Source organism: Ips typographus, linkage group LG3 (assembly GCF_016097725.1).
Source record: "Ips typographus isolate SLU linkage group LG3, UJ_Ityp_2.0, whole genome shotgun sequence".
Lineage (NCBI taxonomy): Eukaryota > Metazoa > Arthropoda > Insecta > Coleoptera > Curculionidae > Ips > Ips typographus.
The window spans coordinates 22,168,550-22,182,605 of NC_138424.1; the positions used below are offsets into that span (position 1 = coordinate 22,168,550).

Below are 14,056 nucleotides of genomic sequence, written 5' to 3' on the forward strand. Positions count from 1 at the left end.
CGGTTTCCGTAAAAATATTCATCTCCCAAAAATTTTATATATTCGACAAAACTCTCGCAATATTATACCTCTAGAGTCGCGCATGCATACATACATAAATAGAAAACAGTCTAACACAAAACTCTCTCTCTCTCATTCAACATAATTATATTGTGGCAACGTGGCAACGTCGCGCCCTGCTTTAACCTGTTGCCCTTTATGTGGCGCTGATCAGAGCCCTTTTGTAATCTGATTCTCCGACCGGTTTACGGTTCTTTGTCAACTTTGGCGCTCTGTTTTTGTTCCCGAATTTCACTTCCATTTATCTTCGCACTGAACTGTAAAAACAAACTCGCGGCGCTAAACACAGCGAAAAACACAACAAATTATGGTTTATTCAGGGTTTTTTTAAAGTTGGGACCGTTTTGTTCTTGTTTGCCAACTTTTACTTTAGAATTATAGACTATAAGCTTAATATGGGGTTGATAGGTTGATTAATAATTCTAGTACTGAAGTAGTAAAATCTTGATAATTAAAGGTGTGAAAAATTAAATTAATTTAATATTTCATATTTTTTGGTAACTTTAATAAGCATATAAAAAAATCTTAATATATGATATAACCAAAGAATAGCTATTTAACAAAAAGTTGAAAAGAAAAAGCGAAGTAGAGAAAGATGTACTTTTCCTACCAAACTTCCTAAAAAAGTTTCCATTAACTTAGTCTCTAAAATGGTGCATTTTAGAGCTACATGTGTTAAAAATTGACAAGAAAAAATTCATATTTTGCAAATATCTTGATCTATAATTTTTGAGTGGTTTCACTTCAGCCTAAACCAAAAACTAGCTGAGATAATAACAGTCAAAGCTTTGAAGCACTGTTTTCGAAAAAGTCAAAGAAACTGAATCGGTACTTTGCCCGGCAAATTTTTCACTGGAACTGAATACAGAGTGTTCCAACGGTACTATCGTCCAATTTTTTGGCTCACCTTCTACTTCAAAGATCACGAAAGTAATTTTTGAGCGTACCACGAAAAGGAGGAGGAAAATTCCGTTTTTTTAAGTGGTTTAACATCAGCGCAGGCCAAAAACTAGCTCAGATATTGTCAGTCAAGTTTCGAAGAAGCACTTTTTCAAGGAAATGTTGAATTTCTGGTAACTAAAATGAGTTTTCTCGAATATCTCCCAAACTAGTACGGAAAAAACTGAATCCGTACATTGAACTGGAAAATGTACTACTGAAACTGTGTACAGGGTACAGGGTGTCCGAATTTAGTGTGTTTGTGACATTTCCCGGCTAGATAGGAAAAATAGTATATTACATACTCAGGTAGAAAGTATTTGATTTCTGTCGAGAAATTAAGTAGTTTGCCGAGACGAAATCGATGTGAACTTTATCTCGAGACAGAAATTAAACTTTCTACCGTGGTTTGTATACTATTTTATTTTCAACCATTTATCAAAATCTCATCCAACTTTTAATAAATCATTCAGTTGAAATATTGATTGCTAATAGTCTCTAACAATAAGGTAGTATAGGTACGAGTAGTTATGACTTGACAATGTCAAAATTGTGTTATTCTGTCTTTAATATTTTGAGCTAAAACGTTTCTTAAAGTGCTTTTAACATGGAGATTTCTGAAGACGCAGATGTTACTCATCATTACCTGAGCTGCGAGCTGTTGCAAAGGTGGCGGCACTGTCTCTTAGTTATAAAAAGTAAGCCCAGATATGACAAAACGCATATTGACATTCACCCGGGTGGAAAGTGAGTACTTTCCACTCGGGTGGAAAGTAAAACCAGGTAATTTTCATCTTTCCGCCTGGTTTACACATAAGAAATAACGTTATTACATACCTGGTTGAAAATAAACTAGTATACAGATGTCTAGAGCTCAATTTTTGAAAGAAGGTTAATGGCAAAAACCGTATTTCGATATCTTGTCAGTTTGCTAGAGGGCGTTTTTCAAATTTCGCCCATTTTAAAAATTCTTCTGAAAAACTTTTGTGTTTATGAAAATATCGAAGTGAAAAAAACATTTTTTCAACGTGATTCCAGTGGCTTGCTTAGTTTTTTGCAGCTACCTTTCGTTTTCTGAACATTGACATAACTTTCATATTGTAAATGAAACTCATAATCAAATATTACTTTAAAAAAAATGTCTATTTATAAGCATTTACTACTTTGTAAGCGTCTATAGTTATTCCTTCAAATAACTGAAATATGAAGTTAAAACACTCTAAATCCGGACAGCCTGCACACAAAAAACCGCTTTTGTAAACATTTTCTATTCGTAATGTTTTGGGTTTTTTTTTAGTCATAATGGGTGAAGGTTTTGAAGAGGTGTTGGGTGTTTTTTCTCCCCTTTCCTATGCTACTCATAAAGAAAAAGTACGGTTTTAAAACGCCCCCCTTGTGAACGGCCAATAATTTCTACACAAAAAAGGTACTGCTGGTCAGAAATTGAGTAGTCAATCCTTTTCGAGAAAAATCAACTTTTGTGTTGAAAGTATGGTTGATTTTTTAAAATTTTCTTTAAATGTGTATATTATGTTTGTGTTTTCACGTTATTATATTTTAGATGGTAAGTTAATGAAAACTTTTTTGTTCGCTGAAGAACACCCTGTATTATTGCACTTTTAAAACAGTTTGGAATGCCAAACTGAGTACGTCTCTGTTTTTCTTTTCTAAAGCTGGTTACATTCCTCTGTTCCATATTCATAGCAGTTATCTCTCGGACAAGTAAGAGGCTGCCGCTAGGACGGTAAACCGGTGTTTACACCACTTTTACTTGTAATCAAGCACACCTTTGTTCGTTGGTCCCTGCTTTGTTAATTGGGTTTTCCAGGTCGGATTGGCTTTATTAATTCGTAACGTTTATTAGCAAACCAAATCCGTTAAATCGGCAGGGTTTCAATGCAAACAAAAGTTTTAAAACGCCGATCGATTATCGGCTCCTAAATTATTTAATACCCCGAGGATTCAATCGACTGACTACTTTTGTTCCCCCTCCTTCCTTTTGCCTTTTAATAGTGAACATTCATCGCCGTTTTACAGTACCAGCCTATTTTTATTCAACTTTAGTTGTTAAGGCCGCGTTCTACTAAAAACCAACAAACAACGACCTTTCCTTGTTTTCCCCTGTCACGGTCATAAAATTCAATAACACCTATTTTAAATAGACAGAATGATACACTCGGAACGGGCAATACATAGCAAATTTCGAAGCAAAAATCTCTGTATAAGTCCGAAACGTGACCTGGTTATATCCGAGTGGTGTGGATCGTTGTCCTACGTGTAAATTTGTATGCATGGCAAAAAGCGATGCAATTCAGACATATTTTCCTCTAAAGCCGGATATTCAGCTTTGGTTGTTTCAGCTTGAAATGTTGTGTGTGCTACGTCTCTTAATAAAGAGTTATACGGACGCTTTACGGCGTTTTGAAAAGTGGAGTGAATGACTTGCCAAAAGAATCCATGTAGTTCACATTTCAATTATGTGGTATGAAAGGTCCTACTCGAGTGCAATCATATTGTTACGATTTTCCCGTGGGTTTTCTCAAAGTCAGTTTAACTCAACAATTAATAACTTTATTTACACTTTAAAATACTCCGTACAATAATTAATTCAGCTACTAAAAACACTACTACAATTCCACAATTATTCCACTATTTAAACTTTACCGCGTTCCCAAATTCACTACTACACTACTACGCCGTCGTCGACACCGCTTATTTTATGTTCGCAAACCATGTTCTAGAATGACCACAAAACGCTTCGCGATTTGCCTCGAATATCAAAGATGCTTCCAGGTGTCGCTTCCTAACTGTGGCCTACTTTAACAAGCGCCCGGCCAAATATTGCGGCGCATCGGTTTCATCGAGTATCGAGCATAGTAGGCTCAAACCGTAACAATATAAACCAAAAATCGATAATTCGAATAGAATGCAATGACAGAACCTCACTGCTAAATGAAACCTTGAATATGTTATCATATAAAATAAAAGTAAAATCTAAAACTATGAACCAAATAGAAGACAATCTGTATGCGTTTATATTGTTAAAGTTAGAGTTTCTTGCAGTTTTTGTTCTTTCTTATTAGTTTATTTTATCTACAACAGTGCGTTGCGTTCAAGCGTGACTCTGGTCTTGTTTCACTTTTTAAAATCTGTAGGTAAGTACACTAATACCAGCAATACAGGGTTTTTCAATGAAAAGTAGCCACCCTAAATATCTTCCAAAATAATTTCTCTGTGAAAAAATGCTAAGACACGTCAACAAAGATTGCAAGGGGGACATCTTTTTACGTAGGATTTGAATTTCTGTCATCAGCCCCTTGGCCGCCATAGCCGCCCCCACTAAGTTTTCAAATGGCACCATACCCTGTGTGGCACATCTTTGGAAAGGGTATTTCATAAGGAATTAATTGCACTATTTTATTTGTACATTTGCTTTGAATTGAGACCAAAAAAATAAAAAAATACGTTTTGTGTTTATTTTTTGTTAACTGCAGAAATAATAGCAAATAGCGGTTATCATTTAATTAATGGCTCAAAATAACCTCCGTTACTTCCATACAATAATACAAGCGACTTTGGAAGAGTTCGCGAACATTTGTGAGGACTGCGGTGTCAGTTGTCGGCATTCATGTATTATTCTCTGCCTAAGGTCTGCAATATTGGCCGGCTGTGTTGCATAGACTTTAGATTTTAAATGCCCCCTTAGAAAAAAGTCCAACGGAGTGAGGTCGGGTGATCTTGCAGGCCATTCCATGGGACCACGTCTACCAATCCATCTTCCAAGAAATCTATTGTTCAGATATTCTCGAACGGGAAGTGAATAGTGTGGAGGTGCACCGTCTTGTTGGAAAATTAGTTGATTTTCAAATAAATTTTCATCATTTTCTAGTAGCTCTGTTATGGTCGGATCAACAGTGGTGTCAAGAAGCTCAAGATAAGTAGCGCCATTCAAATTACCGTCAATAAAAAACGGACCAACGATGTGGTCTCCTAAAATACCTGCCCAAACATTAAGTTTTTCTGGATATTGGGTATGGGTTTCCCTAAACCAATGTGGATTCCTGTCTGACCAATACCTACCGTTATGCCTGTTCACTTCTCCATTCAAAAAAAACATACGCTCATCACTGAAGCAAATATTGTACAACAAATTCACGTTGTTTGTCAGATTAGTAGACATAATTTCACAAAATTGTAGTCTTCTATCATAGTCATTTTCGTTTAATTCCTGAACCAATTTTACCTTGTATGGATGAAAATTGTGTTTTTTTTAAATTCTCCATACACTGCTTGTCGAAACACCCGATGCATGGGAAATTTGATTTAAAGACTGATTATTATCCATTGCAACGTGTCCCAAAACAGCAACTTCAATTGGTTCATTAATAATTTGTCTTTTAGGTTGATGTTTTTTGTTTGTCACTGAACCAGTTTCCATGAATTTTTGCATCAACTTTAAGACGTACTGATGACCAATTAATTTATCTGGATGGATTGCATTGAAGTCGTTATGTTTAAAATAAAAACGTACAATTTCTATTCTTTCGGCAGTCGTGTAAACCATATTGACAATGTTCCTTCAAAACGAACTTACAAGTTGACCGACTGAGGCACAAACATGGAATGGAAAACAGGTATTCGGTAGTGTTATCGGCAGTTTGACCAAAATAACAAAAAAATGTTTTTATTTTTTTTGGTCTCAATTCAAAGCAAATGTACCAATAAAATAGTGCAATTTCCTTATGAAATACCCTTTCCAACGATGTGCCACACAGGTTATGGTGCTATTTGAAAACTTAGTGGGGGTGGCTATGGCGGCAAAGGGGCTGATGGCAGAAATTCAAATCCTACGTAAAAAGATGTCCCCCTTGCAATCTTTGTTGACGTGTCTTAGCATTTTTTAACAGATAAATTATTTTGGAAGATATTCAGGGTGGCTACTTTTCATTGAAAAACCCTGTATAATAATTGGTATTTACATCAAGTAATACCCTGACAAATCAAACTTATTACTTACCGCACTGTTGTAGATAATCAATTATTTACTATTAAAAAAAACTCTTTTGGTTATGCCACTGACGTTGTCACTTTTTTTTTTGTAACTGTAGACCATATTTTCTGGAGATTTTCATTCTGTTTCTGCCATAGACAAATTACTGTTGTCGGATTAGCCTCCTTACAACGTTTCGCTGACAAATGAACGAGCTGAAAGACGTAATTATCGTCTAGATTATGAAAATCGCTTTAGAATTCGGTTAATTCGCTAAACTCCAGCAAATTTTTAACTTTTTGAAGTCGTCTCTAATTAAGGTTCTTTGAAATGGCTTAGCGACGTTTGTACGTTTTTATTGCAGTTTTTACGTTTAAAAAATATTAATATAAAGGACAAATTATTCAATATTTTTTATTGATTCCCGAAATGATTAATCCGCCACTTTATTGAAGCGCTGATCTGCGTGACGGAATGAGAAAGTCCGTCTCGCAGACATCGGAATTCCATTTTCTCAGCTTTCGATATTCGCCCCATTGTTAAAATACCGGTCCAAGAATTTTTTTCTTGGTCTTTTTTTGCAAGGGATACTGCAGATATTTAGGTTTTTGAGTCTATCTACCGTCTTCTATACTAGAAATCCTAAAATTAAGTTACTTGTATGTATGCAGATGCAGTTAGAAATATTTTTTTTAAATTTTTTCGTGAAATTGATTGCAAGTTGAAAGTTCAACCAAAACAAGTTTGATGAAAACATTTGCCAGAAAGTACAACAAACTAATTTGAAAACTGTTCAATCAAAGAAAATCTGTAAATCCTTGAAGCTAGGTAAGCCAAACTGATAAATGGGCCTTATGTTACTACCGAGATTATTTTTTCAAAATTGTTTTACCCGATTTTTTAGTGTTTAACAGGGTTAGATAGAGGGCTTCAGAAGGAAAATTTGGATATTTTTTCCGATCACTGAAATCCTAAAAATAATAGAGTTGAGCCGTTGCAAACATTAGGCACCTGATAACACTCTGTACAGGGTGCTGCATTTTTGATGGTTTTACGGGGTACAGAGAAAACGGTAATAGATAGAAAAAAAGTAGCATACGTGTTCTGATCTCTTTTTCTGAGCTGAGATGACTGGCGAAAAGTGGGCGGCGCAAACTTCTTTTGTTTCAAAGATATGGGGGTAAAGTTTTCATATAGAATCCAATGGAGTAGTCAGTTTTTTTCTATTCCGTTTAGTTTCTGACATATGACGGTAAGTTACATTTTTTTAAATGAAACATCTTATATATTTTTACGTCGTTTAATTCTGTTGATTTTTACCTTTTCAACGGTTTATTACAACATATAAGTTTGTGGAGGTTAATCCTGTTATTTTAAAAAAAGACCTTTGCTAAGCTTAAAAAAAGGCCAATATCTAAAATACCAAACAAAATCGGAAATCATATAAACTAACACATCAGAAAATTAAATATTTTTAATAAATCTTATTAAAAATCTAAGTTACAAACAGTTCTACCGTCACTTTAATAAGAAAAGGGGCCATTTCTATTTTCTACTATTTTTAAGGTGGAAGTTGAAAAAACTGTTTATAAACGACATATAACATGTTAATATGAACATAGCCAAATTTTGTTTTGACTGTGGGTATTTTTATACATATTATTTATGCACTTTTTTGTTAAGGAAACGCTTTTTTTCTAATTACCAAGATTAACGTTTACAAACTTATATGTTTTAATACACCGTTGAAAAAGTAAAAATCAACAGAATTAAATGAACTGAAAATATATAGGGTGTTCCATTTAAAAAAATATTACTTACTGTCATATGTCAGAAACTGAACGTAATAGAAAAAAACTGACTACGCCATTGGATTCTACGTCAAAACTTCTACCGGAAACCGTTTTTTCCTTTTTTGATAACTTTAATAGCAAATGAAATACAGAGGAGGTTCCAAAATGAGCAATTTTTAAAAGCCCCCCGTATCTTTGAAACAAAAGAAGCCCACTCTTCGCCAGTCATCTCAGCTCAGAAAAAGAGATCAGAACACGTATGCTACTTTTTTTCTATCTATTACCGTTTTCTCTGTACCCCGTAAAACCATCGAAAATGCAGCACCCTGTACAGGGTGTCCGAATTTAGTGTATTTTTCCCGGATAGATAGGAAAAAACAAGTATACATGTCTAAAGCTCAATTTTTGAAAAAAGTTCGGCAAAACCGTATTTTGATAACTCACCACAACTTTTTTGTTTATGTAAAACTCGAAGTAAAAGGAGGATCAACGCCACTGATCGGGCCAGAACCATTCTGCGGCCTTGGAAAAGCATATGTCCAGGAATTAATAAAGCTGAAGAAGAACTGAGAGCAACGCACTGGCAAAGACTTCCAGGACTGAGGCAGGCCAAAGATCTCCTCGGCAATTTTAACCGAGCAAGATCGAAGACAAACCTCAGCAGAATTAGTCTCAAGGCATTAACAAGGTTTCTAACTGGTCATTGTCGACTCAGAGAATACCTAAGGAAGCTAGGCCTAGAAGAGGAAAGTACCTGCAGGTTTTGCAGAGAAGAACCAGAAACACGCCACCACATCTTGCTGGAGTGTTATGCTGTACGCCACAGAAGATTAAACACACTAGAAGAAATACCTTGAACAGACCCACTCAAGATCCTGAAATTCCTATAGGAACTAAATCTTGAGGGGTTGCTATGAACAAGAAAACCTTGAGATAGCAGAAGAAGATGGGGTCAAACAATAGATCTAATCAGGTCGCAGTACATCTGTCACCATCCACACCTGCCATTACCATTACCATTGTTTGGTTGTGGTAGGGATAAATTGACATGACAATATCAAATTAAGTACATCAAATAGAAAATACGACTACAACTCACTCTAACAGAAAATTATTCCACAGAGACGGTGGCGGAAAAGTAAAAGTTTAACGGTATGATACGGCAATTGCGAATGAAGTTCCTTCCCCATTAAAAACTGGAACATTCAACTTATGGCAAATGCGGGCCGTAAAAGTCCATTTACACTAAAAGCATCCACGCAGAAAAAGGAGAACACTGGCATGCGGTAGATAATTCTTTTTTCGCTCAATTTCGCTTTATTTCACGACTATGAGAGATTGCTTTTGTAATTATTCGCACCGCAAAACACCGTTAAACGTGAACGTTGGTTGACGAATAAAACTTTAGCACAGCACACACACACACACATATACAAACGAATTAAATCAGAGTTATTTCACTCTTTACGGGCCAAACGTAATCACTGACAAATACCCTGGAATAGTCTATTAAATCAGAAAGGAAATCCGAAACACAAATACCGTAGGAAAGCAGAAAATCGGAAAATAACGGACCACAAAATCCCGCTAAGGGTCGGCCAGACTGTTCCAGTTATCAAACAAAGGATTGTGTTGAATCTATTGCAAGCAAATTCCTGGTATGGAACGGCTTTTTCGTCTGGATGCCGTGTGAAGGATTCCCAAGTGGCCGAGTTATATTCTCGCAAAGTGTCACTCGGGTGTTGAATAGAATTTGACGCGGCACTGAATTTTAAAGGATTCAGAATTTGATTTGCTTCTTGTATTGTACACGGTAGCCAAAAATTGTTGTTTTTTTACATAGACTCTGAAAAATGATCCAGAAAGTGATTTAACACGGTTGCGTTGCACTTTTATTTAAAACAAAACGGGAGGAAGGAGGAAGAGTAGTCAAGGTTCTGAATCATGTCAAATCACTCGGTATAAGTTCAGGTCAACAAGGGTCAGTATTTGATTTTTGTTAAAAGACTGAAAAAAAACGGCAAAACGTTTACTAAAGGTCGTGTTTCGTCTATGGCCAACCAACACTGTTCTTAGTGGTTCACCCTGTACAATGTGTCTCTATTTCCTGTCCAAGACCCTAAAATTTGATTCCTTCCGGTTTCTTTTTTTTCTTCAGCGTGAATAATTAACGCAAAAAACAGCGTTTTCGTTTCAGACCCTTATCGAAAAAAGCACCTTACGTAGCTACTTTTTCAGTTTAATGGTATCATTAGTCTTATTATGCCAAATGGAGTAAATATTTTCCTTCCGGTCGTCTTGTTTGCCTTTGGAAATCTCAAATTTCCAACGACGGCCGAGCTAACGATGGGAAATTGAAGGAGGGCTTTTGATCTTATTAACAAAAGAATGTGCACTGGGAGGCAATTTTTTTTATCACGTTAAGTTTGTAGGCAGGTATCTTAATAGAGTTGAACACTCTATCTACTCAACGGTTGGCAACTTTGCTATAACAGAAAGGAACAAAACTCATAATAATATGCAAGTTGTAGAGCTACTCTCTACTAAATAAACTTACCAGAAGACAAAAAAAAAATTATATCAAACTTGACCAAAATACAAAATTTCCCTATTATTAATGTAACATCCTGTATATTTTTCAATTATTATATTTTGCAAAAATATAAGGGTGGTATTTTTTATCTTCAGACAGACAAATATTTGTAGAACTGGGGAACTGGGGAACTATACAGGGTCGAACAGTCGAACATAGTTATAGGACCTGTTAAACACACTGTAATAATACATTTGAAAGGCAGGATCAAAATATGACGTAAAAAAAGGTTTCTCAATTTTGTAATTGAAATTTGCTTGAATAAAGTCATTTTCGTCAATATTGTCAAAATAAAATACTGAAAAGTAAAGGCTGTTTTGATTTGTTTTTGAGATTTTGGTTTCAATAATAATAAAATAAATGACACTTTTCTGAGTGATTCTTTTACCATATTAGTAACAATCTTATAACTTTTTTTTATGAATAAGTAGCAATTTCTAAAAATGTTCAGCTTTATGTCACTTTTCTTTGCTACCTCATGTTTAAATTATGACAAATCATATGTTTTTATATATACAGTGTGACCCATTTAGAATGGAAACACCCCTATAAAATTTTAGGTTATTAACCGATTTCAATGATTTTTTTTTTGAAATAATTAGGAATGAAATGTCTATTACGGGAGAAAATTTTAAATATTTATTTCAGTTTTCAGGTCATATTACGATACTTTTTCTTGATAGAAAATGGAGAATTTTTATTAGCGATTTTTTTATTGAAAAAATTACTACGCCACTGGATCTATAGTGCTTTCAAATAGCTGTGACCAAAATTTCATGAAAATCCATTCATTAATAACAAAGTTATGACAAATTAAAATTCAAAAATCCTCTAAGCTAACGGTCACAAACGAACACCCTGCATCAACTGTTGCCATAGAAATGGTGTTACTATTTACTTGTTTATTATTACTTATTAATTGATTAATTTCTAAAAAAAAAAAATCAAAAAAAAAAATCAAAAAAAAAAAAATAAAAAAAAAAATAAAAAAAAAATTTGGTCACAGCTATTTGAAAGCACTATAGATCCAGTGGCGTAGTAATTTTTTCAATAAAAAAATCGCTAATAAAAATTCTCCATTTTCTATCAAGAAAAAGTCTCGTAATATGACCTGAAAACTGAAATAAATATTTAAAATTTTCTCCCATAATAGACATTTCATTCCTAATTATTTCAAAAAAAAAATCATTGAAATCGGTTAATAACCTAAAATTTTATAGGGGTGTTTCCATTCTAAATGGGTCACACTGTATATGATGAGAAAAATTACGCAAATATGAAAATTTTATTATTTAAACAATTTGTAATTTTCCAGTCATTTACTGACAATTGTCAAAATAACTGTCATAAATGTCAGAAACATGTCTTGTTTCGAAAACTGTTAGAAAACTGTAATTCTTGCATTAGTGAATATTACGTGGATTCTGGAGGGTAATTTAGCTAGACAGTCACGTGACCACTGTCAAAATAACTGTCACAAATCTCAGAAACACGTTTTGTATCGACTACTCTGCAAAAACTTTCCTAAACCCTGATTTTTGTAACTTTTGAACACAATTTGACAGTCATGGACAAAATTGTTTGTCAAACTCACTTGGAGGGAGAAAATGACAGTTTTAAGCACAATTTTGGAATCCTTAATAAGTTTTCTATCTAATAACCTAAAAAACACTACAAAATTTGGTACACTCAGTGAGAAAAGCGGTGTCAAAGTTGGAACTGCCAGAAACACAGTTTGAAAGGACAGTCAAAGACCAAATCGCCTGTAGAACCACTTGGATTAAGAAAATGATTATTTTAAGTAAATTTTTGGAATCCTGGTTAAACTTCCTATTCAGTAACCTGGAAAAAACAGTAAAAATCTGGTATAGTCAGGGATAAAAGCGGTGTCAAAACTTGAACTTGCAGAAACACAGTTTGAAAGAACAGCCAGGGACAAAATCCCCTGTAAAACTCACTTGTAGTATGAAAATAACTGTTTTAAGAACAATTTTGGAATCTTTAATAAGTTTCCTATCCAATAACCAAAAAAAAACACTACAAAATTTGGTACACTCAGTGAGAAAAGCGGCGTCAAAGTTGGAACTGTCAGAAAAACAGTTTGAAAGGACAGTCAAAGATAAATTGGCCTGTAAAACTCACTTGGAGAATGAAAATGACTATTTTAAGCACAATTTTGAAATCCTTGATAAGTTTCCTATCAAATAACCTAAAAAAACACTTTAAAATTTGGTACACTCAGTGAGAAAAGCGGTGTCAAAGTTGGAACTGCCAGAAACACAGTTTGAAAGGACAGTCAAAGACCAAATCGCCTGTAGAACCACTTGGATTAAGAAAATGATTATTTTAAGTAAATTTTTGGAATCCTGGTTAAACTTCCTATTCAGTAACCTGGAAAAAACAGTAAAAATCTGGTATAGTCAGGGATAAAAGCGGTGTCAAAACTTGAACTTGCAGAAACACAGTTTGAAAGAACAGCCAGAGACAAAATCCCCTGTAAAAGTCACTTGTAGTATGAAAATAACTGTTTTAAGAACAATTTTGGAATCTTTAATAAGTTTCCTATCCAATAACCAAAAAAAAACACTACAAAATTTGGTATACTCAGTGAGAAAAGCGGCGTCAAAGTTGGAACTGTCAGAAAAACAGTTTGAAAGGACAGTCAAAGATAAATTGGCCTGTAAAACTCACTTGGAGAATGAAAATGACTATTTTAAGCACAATTTTGAAATCCTTGATAAGTTTCCTATCAAATAACCTAAAAAAACACTTTAAAATTTGGTACACTCAGTGAGAAAAACGGCGTCAAAGTTGGAACTGCGAGAAACACGGTTTGAAAAGACAGTCAAAGACAAAATCACTTGTAAAACTCACTGGAGTATGAATATTCCTGTTTTAAGTACAATTTTGGAATCCTTAATAAGTTTCCTATCCAATAACCTAACAAAACACTTCAAAATTTGGTACACTTAGTAAGAAAAATGATGTCAAACTTGAAACTGTCAGAAACACAGGGTGAAAGGACAGTCAAAGACAAAATCGCCTGTAAAACTCACTTGGAGTATGAAAATGACTGTTTTAAGTACATTTTTGGAATTCTCGTTGAATTTCCTAAAACATATCCTCAATAATATGCATATATTTGAAATCATAAAAAAGAGTTCCTGCTATTGAGCAAATAAACTACACAGAGTGAAATATTCAAAACATGAGTAAAAAATTTGACAAGTGATTAACAGTGTCAATTTTGACATCAGTTTGTTAGCGATTTACGAAAAGTACTTCAACTTTGCTAATTTACCCTTGATCAAAATTAACGGGGTTAACTATTGAGTAAAATATAATCACCTTGTATACAGGTGTGGTAAAAATCCAAAAGCGACCATAGGAAAACCGTGTAACGGACAGAGAAACGTAGGTAATTGCATGCGCGGGAGAAAGACAGATAACGAAAAAAATATCACGTAGGCCATATTTTTAGCGCGCTGTTGCCAAACGCCGGAAGTAAGTTTGTCGAGGGTATTGAATACTTACGGCGTTTGGCAACAGCGCGCTAAAAATATGGCTTACTTGATATTTTTTTCGTTTTCTGTCTTTCTCCCCCTGTGTGTCACTTGATATAGTTTGTGATGTGTGTTAACCCACGAATTACATCATAGACTATAAATAAAAAAGCAAATT

At 34.4% G+C, this 14,056-nt stretch overlaps 1 protein-coding gene across 4 annotated transcripts in view; it reads left to right on the forward strand.

Moving 5' to 3' along the window:
- LOC145725916 (uncharacterized) overlaps window positions 1-14,056 on the forward strand; it is a 276,687-nt gene that overhangs the window by 205,659 nt on the left and 56,972 nt on the right. The window lies entirely within an intron of this gene.